The sequence below is a fragment of the Mustela erminea genome, chromosome 6, assembly GCF_009829155.1.
Source record: "Mustela erminea isolate mMusErm1 chromosome 6, mMusErm1.Pri, whole genome shotgun sequence".
Classification (NCBI taxonomy): domain Eukaryota; kingdom Metazoa; phylum Chordata; class Mammalia; order Carnivora; family Mustelidae; genus Mustela; species Mustela erminea.
Window position 1 is genome coordinate 89,806,095 of NC_045619.1, and position 11,271 is coordinate 89,817,365.

An 11,271-nucleotide genomic window follows, 5' to 3' on the forward strand; every position below is an offset into this window, starting at 1 on the left:
GAGGTTTTGGTATGAGTTAATATCACCTCAGAATCTGTTCTTCTCATCAAAGTTTAAAACTCTTTTTCTTTTTGTTTTATTTTTGGACAATGGTGATGATGGAACAAATGAACAGTAATGCCAGATAAAAATTACCACAAAGCCCAAGAAACCTGAGCAGGCTTTTCAACAAACAGTTGCCAGTGTGCAAATTCAACATGCAGCAAGTGTGATGGCTCAAGCCTGAGAAGGTAAATGTCAGGGAGGAGGAAGGTGAGCAGGAAGAAGGAGGCTTGATTGCATTTCTAGGTCTGCTTGGCACCATATTCAGGTAATACCACTCCAAGGAAGAAACTGTGGAACTATGAGTGTTGTCAGATGTCCAGGAGGGTAAAGGGGTGATCAGAGATCTTTGGACTCTGATCAGAGATCAGATGATCTCTGTGTGAAGATTATGGGAGGTGAAGAAGAAGATAAAGAAGGCTCTTTTAAGTATTCCAGGGTGCACCTGACATTGTATTCAGAAAGGTGTTTCCCTGAGATATCAGCAGGACACTCTTAAAGTGTCATTTTTTTCAGGTTTCCAGGAAGATCATTTGGATGCCTGAGATTGTTACACAGTCTGCAACACTTAAATAAAACAAAGGCAATTAATTAGAAAAGATTGGGTGCAGTCAAAGGATGATGGGATCTATAGATTAACAGAGTATGACAAAGAAATTCAGACAAGAGAGAAGTATAGAGAGTAACAGGAGGAGCTTCAGAAATGAAAAGAATACAAGATACAATAAAGGAAGAAGTAATAATGAGTTATTGCTTGAAAGACAGGAATAAAAACAAAAACAAAAAAATAATCACTCTTGTGAATGTTTAGCTTCACAGGAGAGCATTTTAGTTTGCTCTGGGTTGTCCAGCATGGAGTAGCCATTCACAGTTAATGGGATGACAATGGGTAGTGGTAGGAACCGATATAAACTGTGAGTAAGATGAGCCTGGATTGGGAAATGAAGAGGAACTGGAGGAATATTTGGAAGTTCATTTTGTTAATCACAAAAAGCCAATGTTGGGAAGAATTTGTGCATAGGAGAGATCTTCAGTAAAATAATGAACAAGGACACTCAGAAATTCTGGAAAGACCTTCTCTGGATTTTCATTACAGGAAGTGCTTTTGAGGTGTTCATGTACAGCTAAGTGATGTCTGTGCTGCACCTAAGTGTGTATCTTCCTCCGTACATGCATGTTGCTCTTCATGTAACTCTCTCTATATCCAGATTTCTTGGATTATAGAAATCTGAGACAATAAAGGACCTATATAGCTAAATATCATTGGAATTCTCTCATAGTTAATTTTGTTTATGGGATTGCTGCCTGCCCAAGTGTTGTCTATTTTATATTGTAACTCATAGACTCTGATTTCCAAGATGTCACCCACATCTGCTGTCCTTATTTTTCATAGTATACTCATTCCCTGATCTTTTAAGAAAAATCCTCTCTCTGTTTGGTGCTTATTACATGAATTCTGTTGCATTCATTTATATGTTCCTAGCTCACGTTTCTCAGGAACTTATGAAGTTGTTGGCACTCTCTTAAGTCCCATGGAATAGTACTGAATGAAGCAAACTTTTGTTCCCCTTAGATCTGATTTATTGAGAGTGGAGGCAGAAAACGAGACAAAGAAACAGCAAAGACACAAAGAGCCAAGAAAATATCATGTAGTGATAAATATTATCATGGGAATAGAATCAAGTTATGTGACTGTGGCTGAGGGGTACTTCGGTTTGGAAGCCATCAGAGATGTGCCTGAAGAGGCGATGTTGAGGTTGAAACTGAATGGCGATAATGTATGATGACAGTAACAGTTATCGAATAGAGTAGAAACAAGCTGTGTCTGTATCTGGCGTTTGGTGCACTTTCAGAATTCTAACACTGGAAAGTGGCTGGTGCAGTGCATGCGTCTCAGCTCCTTGAGGTTAGAATGGGACAAGATGTTCCCTTTGGTGCTAACTCCCAATTCTACAGGGGCTCCCTAGGACTTCTCTTCAGCCCTCATTAATTTGTGTCTTGTTAAACTCTTGTTTTGTTGAGACCCAGTTATGTGTCCTTGCCCGTGGCAGCCCAGGTTGACTGTAGAGGCTTCCATCTTCTGTGCAGTGTAGGGTGGGGTGAAAGAGGTCTGGTTTTAGAATGAGACCTTGATGCTTCTCTCTAGGGCCTGTCTTCAGAATGAGGCTGCTTTTCTAGTTTCATCTCAGAACATGTTTCCCTTCCAAATACAGGATTGGTAACTGGGGCCAGGTTTGTGATCACTGGGAAAATCAGGGATTAAAGAGTTGTGATCTCTGTGTGCAGGAATACTAAGGTGTCGGAAATTTAAGATGACACCACTCTATGTTTCTCAAGTTGTCTAATACAAAAATTAGAACAAATATGAAAGCATTCCTTGAATTAAAACATCTAGAAGTATTTTGTGAATAAAATGAGACATATGTGTTTTAGGTTCAAAACTTTTGTGATTTTAGGAAAGATGAAAATGTTAATATTACTTATGTGGAACAAGTCCATAAGTCATAGGAACAGAAGACAGAGCACTAACAGATATTACTGGGCAAAACTTGAGAGTGAAAGTTCAAGTGGACAACAAATCAGTATGCTCAAGCATGCTATCATCAGGAAATGCAAATAAGCAAGATAAATATTGCTTCTGACGTATCAGATACGTAGAGTTAAATCTGGACAGCAGTTAGTGCTGCCAGAGAGGGTAGGAAAAACATGTTCCTATACTCTATCTGTCAGTATTAGTTTTCAGCGTGCTCTGGGAAAGAATTTTAATATATCCATTCAATTGAAATGGTACATATGATTTTATTAAAAACCCTCCAGAGACTTATAGCAACTTTTATATGTAAGGACACAGTTGAAAGGATATGAATGGCTTCATGACTCGTAGCAGCAAAACACTAGAAATGACCTGGATTCCAATCAACAGGGAGAGTAAGTGATGATATAGGAAAGCCAGTGAGAAGGAAACTGTAGATGTGCAGTGGCTGACTTGGATTTCTAGGAAGTAGTGTTTGTTGTACAACAAAGAGAGAAGGATCTGGAATATAATGCCATTTTTAGAAAACCATTTTGTAAGACACAAGCAAATACAGACAAACATTTGTAGAGACATTTGCATATGAGAATGAGCACATGGACAAACTCATTTAACATTTACTTTTTGGTGGTGGGAACAGTGATAGTATGGGATCCTAGGCATGGAGAAGCACGTGATCACATACGCATATAAAGGTTTAGGACATGTGTCATTACCAAAGTAATAACAGCAGTTATCTCATTGTGTTAGAAGGTCTGGTAACTTTTACTTTTACTTCTTACACATACTTCTATTTTAATTTTTATAATGAGAATTATGAAAATATTAAGTTTTGTGGAAGGGTAGTAGTTAAAAGTTTTGGGGATGCATTACGGATTTGACTTTTTTAGGATACATAGATATCTCCTTATTACCTTAGTAAGAACAAATATCCTGAGGCACATGTAAATTGGCTATGTTGGCTGATACATATGTGTATATATACATATACCTGTAAGTTTGGTTTCAAATAAAGTATATTTAAATAGAATTTGACAGATGCCAAATAAATGTACAAAATTGAAGGTTTGGGAATGATCTATATAATGCCATTTTTCTTAGTGAAAATTTTGTTTATATGTGAGCACATTTTCAATATTTATGTGTTATAACTCAATTTTTAGATGCTCCTAAAAATACTATTTGATACATACCATTCGAAGCATCACAATGTCATCAAAATTCCCATCATGTCAGTTTAGTGAGGAAGCTGATCGGATGACAAATGAGTGTCGAGCTGTGCTGGTGGATCCTTGGTGGGGGACTTGGGGTCCTGCTCCTGCACCTGGGAATCTGAGGCCAGAGTCATTTGGATTTTTTTCCCAATTAATTTATTTATTTTCAGAAAAACAGTATTCATTATTTTTCACCACACCCAGTGCTCCATGCAATCCGTGCCCTCTATCATACCCACCACCTGGTACCCCAACCTCCCAACCCCCCGCCACTTCAAACCCCTCGGATTGTTTTTCAGAGTCCATAGTCTCTCATGATTCACCTCCCCTTCCAATTTACCCCAACTCCCTTCTCCTCTCCAACACCCCTTGTCCTCCATGATATTTGTTATGCTCCACAAATAAGTGAAACCATATGATAATTGACTCTCTCTGCTTGACTTATTTCACTCAGCATAATCTCTTCCAGTCCCGTCCATGTTGCTACAAAAGTTGGGTATTCGTCCTTTCTGATGGAGGCATAGTACTCCATAGTGTACATGGACCACATCTTCCTTATCCATTCGTCTGTTGAAGGGCATCTTAGTTCTTTCCATAGTTTGGCGACCGTGGCCGTTGCTGCTATAAACATTGGGGTACAAATGGACCTTCTTTGGGTTTTTATGTGTCCTGTTGTGTCAGTGGTCAATTTACTGAGCTTGAGTTCCAAATGTGCCCTTCAGCATATGCTCTGCCATGTGCAGAGGACTCATTCAACATTTACCCTTTACAGTGATGGCAATGTTCACTTTCTCAGTAGAGGGCACTGGAGAGAGATTGTAGGAGGAAGGGGCTTCCTGTGGTTTGTAGCAGCCGCATGGTGGTCAGCAATGTGGGTGTGGGAATGTATGGTAAGTCCTGCCCCAACCTTGTGGCCAGCATTTGCAGTCCTGGGGCACTGGCAGCTGGGTGTGGACTGGAACTAATCTGTCTAGAACTCTCTTGACCTGGGACCTAGCATGCCAAAAGCCCTTTTCTGCACCAGTCCCAATTCACTCAGCAGGCCCTGCTAGTGGCCTAGGGTTTCCCACTGAACCACATCTCCCTCTGCAGACCCCACGTGGCCCACCTTCACCTGAACTGCTACCTTCTCTGCCCATTTAGGCCATGGGTTGCTGATTGTCTTCCTCCCTACCACCCCTGCACCCCAAGGGGAAGGAGGAATGGTTGTTCCCTGCTGGCTCAATAACTACAGATCAGTTTCAGTCTGGGAAAATCAGCGAATATCTCTGCTATGTGGTGGGTTGAACTCCATCATCTTGACAGTTCTGACCACCAGTTTCAGAGAGAAAGCCCCATCCCACCATTGCCCTTCCTTGAATCTTCTCCCTCAGCCCTGGGGTTCCACATGGAGGTTCCTTAGAGTTACCCATGAATTAAAATTCAGTATTCTTTATATTAAAATTACTCCTTTTCATCCACTGTGTTGTTTCTAAGTACCAAGGGGACCTTAAACTTAGTAGTTTTCTTTCTTTGGCAAAATAGTTATCCCCTTCACTCCCATATTTTGGGTCTCCATGCCTTGGCACTGACAGCATGGTGGAAGGCATACAGAAGGGTCTTGATACAGAACCATGCCCTAGGTAAGCCTTTTCAGTTTGCTTCTGGTTCTGTTGAGAGCCTGTGAGTAGCTGGCTGGACTGCTGGGGTTTATTCCATGCTGGGTATAACCCCAGAGCCCATTTACTTTCTGCCTATGTTCCCTCTCACTTTTTTTGTTTTAACGTTTCTGTTTCTATTCCTTCAGAATATGTTTTGTTTTGATTTTTTAAAAATGTTAACTCTTGGGATGCCTGGGTGGCTCAGTCATTGAGCAGCTGCCTTCGGCTCAGGTCATGATCTTGGGGTCCTGGGATTGAGCCCCACATTGGGCTCCTTGCTCAGCAGGGAGCCTGATTCTCACTCTTCCGCTGCCCCAACTTGAGTTCCCTTTCTCTGTGTCTCTCTCTGTCAAATAAATAAAAATAAAATCTTAAAAAAAAAAGTTAACTCTCCACCATGGTTTGACAAGTAAGTGCCTCATGGCAGAAGTGAGGTTACCTAAGACCAGGACATTCCCCTTGCCTCAGAGTGCAGAGCACCTTCTCAGGAATTCCCACTGCAATTCTTGATCTACTTGATGAGCATGTCTTGGCAAGCAGAGTGGCTATTGTGCTTCAGAGACTCAACCAAATGAAGGAAGGGATCTCTGGGGTGTTCTTTCCCTCCTCATTGTAAGTTTGTTCTTTAAACAACGTCTGTCCTATCCCTCCACACCCCATTTCAGGTAACAACAGTTTTAATGTCTGTTTTTTTTTTTTTAATTTTATTTATTTATTTTTATTAAATTAATTAATTTATTTTCAGAAAAACAATATTCATTATTTTTTCACCACACCCAGTGCTGCATGCAATGTGTGCCCTCTATCATACCCACCACCTGGTACCACAACCTCCCAACCCCCCGCCACTTCAAACCCCTCGGATTGTTTTTCAGAGTCCATAGTCTCTCATGGTTCACCTCCCCTTCCAATTTACCCCAACTCCCTTCTCCTCTCCAACACCCCTTGTCCTCCATGATATTAGTTATGCTCCACAAATAAGTGAAACCATATGATAATTGACTCTCTCTGCTTGACTTATTTCACTCAGCATAATCTCTTCCAGTCCCATCCATGTTGCTACAAAAGTTCGGTATTCATCCTTTCTGATGGAGGCATAATACTCCATAGTGTATATGGACCACATCTTCCTTATACATTCATCCATTGAAGGGCATCTTAGTTCTTTCCACAGTCTGGCGACTGTGGCCATAGCTGCTATAAACATTGGGGTACAAATGGCCCTTCTTTTCACGACATCTGTATCTTTGGGGTAAATACCCAGGAGTGCAATGGCAGGGTCATAGGGAAGTTCTATTTTTAATTTCTTGAGGAATCTCCACACTGTTCTCCAAAGAGGCTGCACCAACTTGCATTCCCACCAACAGTGGAAGAGGGTTCCCCTTTCTCCACATCCTCTCCAACACATGTTGTTTCCTGTTTTGTTAATTTTGGCCATTCTAACTGGTGTAAGGTGATATCTCAATGTAGTTTTAATTGGAATCTCCCTGAGTGCTAGTGATGATGAACATTTTTTCACGTGTCTGATAGCCATTTGTATGTCTTGATTGGAGAAGTGTCTGTTCATATCTTCTGCCCATTTTTTGATATGTTTGCCTTTTTCATGTGTGTTGAGTTTGAGGAGTTCATTATGGATCCTGGATATCAACCTTTTGTCTGTACTGTCATTTGCAAATATCTTCTCCTATTCCGTGGGTTGCCTCTTTGTTTTTTTGACTGTTTTCTTTGCTGTGCAGAAGCTTTTGATTTTGATGAAGTCCCAAAGTTTATTTTCGCTTTTGTTTCCTTTGCCTTTGGAGACATATCTTGAAAGAAGTTGCTGTGGCTGATATTGAAGAGATTACTGCCTATGTTCTCCTCTAGGATTCTGATGAATTCCTGTCTCACATTGAGGTCTTTTATCCATTTTGTTTATCTTTGTGTATGGTGTAAGAGAATGGTCGAGTTTCATTCTTCTACATATAGCTTCCCAGTATTCCCAGCACCATTTATTGAAGAGACTGTCTTTTTTCCACTGTATATTTTTTCCTGTTTTGTTGAAGATTAATTGACCATAGAGTTGAGGGTCCCTATCGGGGCTCTCTACTCTGTTCCACTGGTCTATGTGTCTGTTTTAATGCCAGTACCATGCTGTCTTGGTGATCACAGCTTTGTAATAAAGCTTGAAATCAGGTAACGTGATGCCCCCAGTTTTATTTTTGTTTTTCAACATTTCCTTACCGATTCGGGATCTCTTCTGATTCCATACAAATTTTAGGATTATTTTCTCCAGCTCTTTGAAGAATACCGGTGGAATTTTGATCGGAATGGCATTAAAAGTATAGATTGCCATAGGCAGTATAGACATTTTAACAATGTTTATTCTTCCGATCCAAGAGCATGGAATGGTCTTCCATCTTTTTGTGTCTCCTTCAATTTTTTTCATGAGTGTTCTGTAGTTCCTCAAGCACAAATCCTTTATCTCTTTTGTTAGGTTTATTCCCAGGTATCTTATGGTTCTTGGTGCTATAGTGAATGGAATCGATTCTCTAATTTCCCTTTCTGTATTTTCATTGTTAGTGTATAAGAAAGCCACTGATTTCTGCACATTGACTTTGTATCCTGCCACGTTGTTGAATTGCTGTATGAGTTCTAGTAGTTTGGGGGTGGAGTCTTTTGGGTTTTCCATATAAAAAAATCATTTCATCTGCGAATAGAGAGAGTTTGGCTTCTTCATTGCCAATTTGGATACATTTTATTTCTCTTTGTTTTCTGATTGCTGTTGTTAGGACTTCTAATACTTTGTTGAATGAGAGTGGTGAAAGTGGGCATCCTTGTCTTGTTCCTGATCTCAACAGGAAGGCTGCAAGCTTTTTCCCATTGAGGATAATATTTTCTGTGGGTCTTTCATAGATAGATTTTATGTGGTTCAGGAATGTTCCCTCTATCCCTATGCTTTGAAGCGTTTTAATCAGGAACGGATGCTGGAGTTTGTCAAATGCTTTTTCTGCATCAATTGAGAGGACCATGTGGTTCTTCTCTCTTCTCATATTGATTTGTTGTATCACATTGATTGATTTGCGAATGTTGAACCATCCTTGTAGCTCAGGGATGAATCCCACCTGATCATGGTGGATAATCTTTTTAATGTGCTGTTGGATCCTGTTGGCTAGGATCTTGTTGAGAATCTTAGCATCCATATTCATCAGTGATATTGGTCTGAAGTTCTCCTTTTAGGTAGGGTCTTTGGCTGGTTTGGGGATCAGGGTAATGCTGGCTTCATAGAAAGAGTCAGGAAGTTTTCCTTCTGCTTCAATTTTTTGAGACAGCATCAAGAGAATAGGTGTTATTTCTTCTTGGAAAGTTTGGTAGAATTCTTCAGGGAATATGTCAGGTCCTGGGCTCTTGCTTATTAGGAGGTTTTTGATCACTGCTTCAATCTCGTTACTAGATATCAGTCTATCAGGTTGTCGATTTCTTCCTGGTTCAGTTTTGGGAGTTTATAGTTTTCCAGGAATGCATCCATTTCATTTAGGTTACTAAGCTTTTGGCATATAACTGTTGATAATAACTTATATATTTTTCTTTTTTTTATTTAATTTTTTATTTTTTATAAACATATATTTTTATCCCCAGGGGTACAGGTCTGTGAATCACCAGGTTTACACACTTCACAGCACTCACCAAAGCACATACCCTCCCCAATGTCCATAATCCCACCCCCTTCTCCCAACCCCCCTCCCCCAGCAACCCTCAGTTTGTTTTGTGAGATTAAGAGTCACTTATGGTTTGTCTCCCTCCCAATCCCATCTTGTTTCATTGATTTTTCTTCTACCCACTTAAGCCCCCATGTTGCATCACCACTTCCTCATATCAGGGAGATCATATGATAGTTGTCTTTCTCTGCTTGACTTATTTCGCTAAGCATGATACGCTCTAGTTCCATCCATGTTGTTGCAAATGGCAAGATTTCATTTCTTTTGATGGCTGCATAGTATTCCATTGTGTATATATACCACATCTTCTTGATCCATTCATCTGTTGATGGACATCTAGGTTCTTTCCATAGTTTGGCTATTGTGGACATTGCTGCTATAAACATTCGGCTGCACGTGCCCCTTTGGATCACTACGTTTGTATCTTTAGGGTAAATACCCAGTAGTGCAATTGCTGGGTCATAGGGCAGTTCTATTTTCAACACTTTGAGGAACCTCCATGCTGTTTTGCAGAGTGGCCGCACCAGCTTGCATTCCCACCAACAGAGTAGGAGGGTTCCCCTTTCTCCGCATCCTCGCCAGCATCTGTCATTTCCTGACTTGTTGATTTTAGCCATTCTGACTGGTGTGAGGTGATATCTCATTGTGGTTTTGATTTGTATTTCCCTGATGCCGAGTGATATGGAGCACTTTTTCATGTGTCTGTTGGCCATCTGGATGTCTTCTTTGCAGAAATGTCTGTTCATGTCCTCTGCCCATTTCTTGATTGGATTATTTGTTCTTTGGGTGTTGAGTTTGCTAAGTTCTTTATAGATTCTGGACACTAGTCCTTTATCTGATATGTCGTTTGCAAATATCTTCTCCCAGTCTGTCAGTTGTCTTTTGATTTTGTTAACTGTTTCCTTTGCTGTGCAAAAGCTTTTGATCTTGATGAAATCCCAATAGTTCATTTTTTCCCTTGCTTCCCTTGCCTTTGGCGTTGTTCCTAGGAAGATGTTGCTGTGGCAGAGGTCGAAGAGGTTGCTGCCTGTGTTCTCCTCAAGAATTTTGATGGATTCCTTTCTCACATTGAGGTCCTTCATCCATTTTGAGTCTATTTTTGTGTGTGGTGTAAGGAAATGGTCTAATTTCATTTTTCTGCATGTGGCTGTCCAATTTTCCCAGCACCATTTATTGAAGAGGCTGTCTTTTTTCCATTGGACATTCTTTCCTGCTTTGTCGAAGTTTAGTTGACCATAGAGTTGAGGGTCTATTTCTGGGCTCTCTATTCTGTTCCATTGATCTATGTGTCTGTTTTTGTGCCAGTACCATGTTGTCTTGATGATGACAGCTTTGTAATAGAGCTTGAAGTCCAGAATTGTGATGCCACCAACTTTGGCTTTCTTTTTCAATATCCCTTTGGCTATTCGAGGTCTTTTCTGGTTCCATATAAATTTTAGAATTATTTGTTCCATTTCTTTGAAAAAGATGGATGGTACTTTGATAGGAATTGCATTAAATGTGTAGATTGCTTTAGGTAGCATAGACATTTTCACAATATTTATTCTTCCAATCCAGGAACATGGAACATTTTTCCATTTGATAATAACTTCTGATGATTGTTTCTACTTCCTTGGTGCTAGTTGTGATCTCTCCCTTTTCATTTATAATTTTATGAATTTGGGCTTTCTCTCTTTTCTTTTGGATTAGTGTGGCCAGTGGTTTATCGATCTTATTGATTCTTTCAAAAAACAGCTTATATTTTCATTGATACATTATACTGTATCTCTGGTTTCTACCTCATTGATCTCAGTTCTAATCTTGATGATGTCCCTTCTTATGTGTGGAGTTGGTTTGATTTGTTGTTGATTCTCCAGTTTTTTAAGGTGTAGAGACAGCTGGTGTATTCTGGATTTTTCTATTTTTTTGAGGGAGGCTTGGATGGGTATGTATTTCCCCCTTAGGACTGCCTTTGCTGTATCCCATAGGTTTTGGACTGAAGTGTCTTCATTTTCATTGGTTTCCATGAATTGTTTCAGCTCTTCTTTGACCTCCTGGTTGATCCAAGCATTCTTTTTTTTTTTTTTTTTAAGATTTTATTTATCCATTTGACAGAGAGAGATCACAAGTAGGCAAAGAGGCAGGCAGAGAGAGAGGGGAGGAAGCAG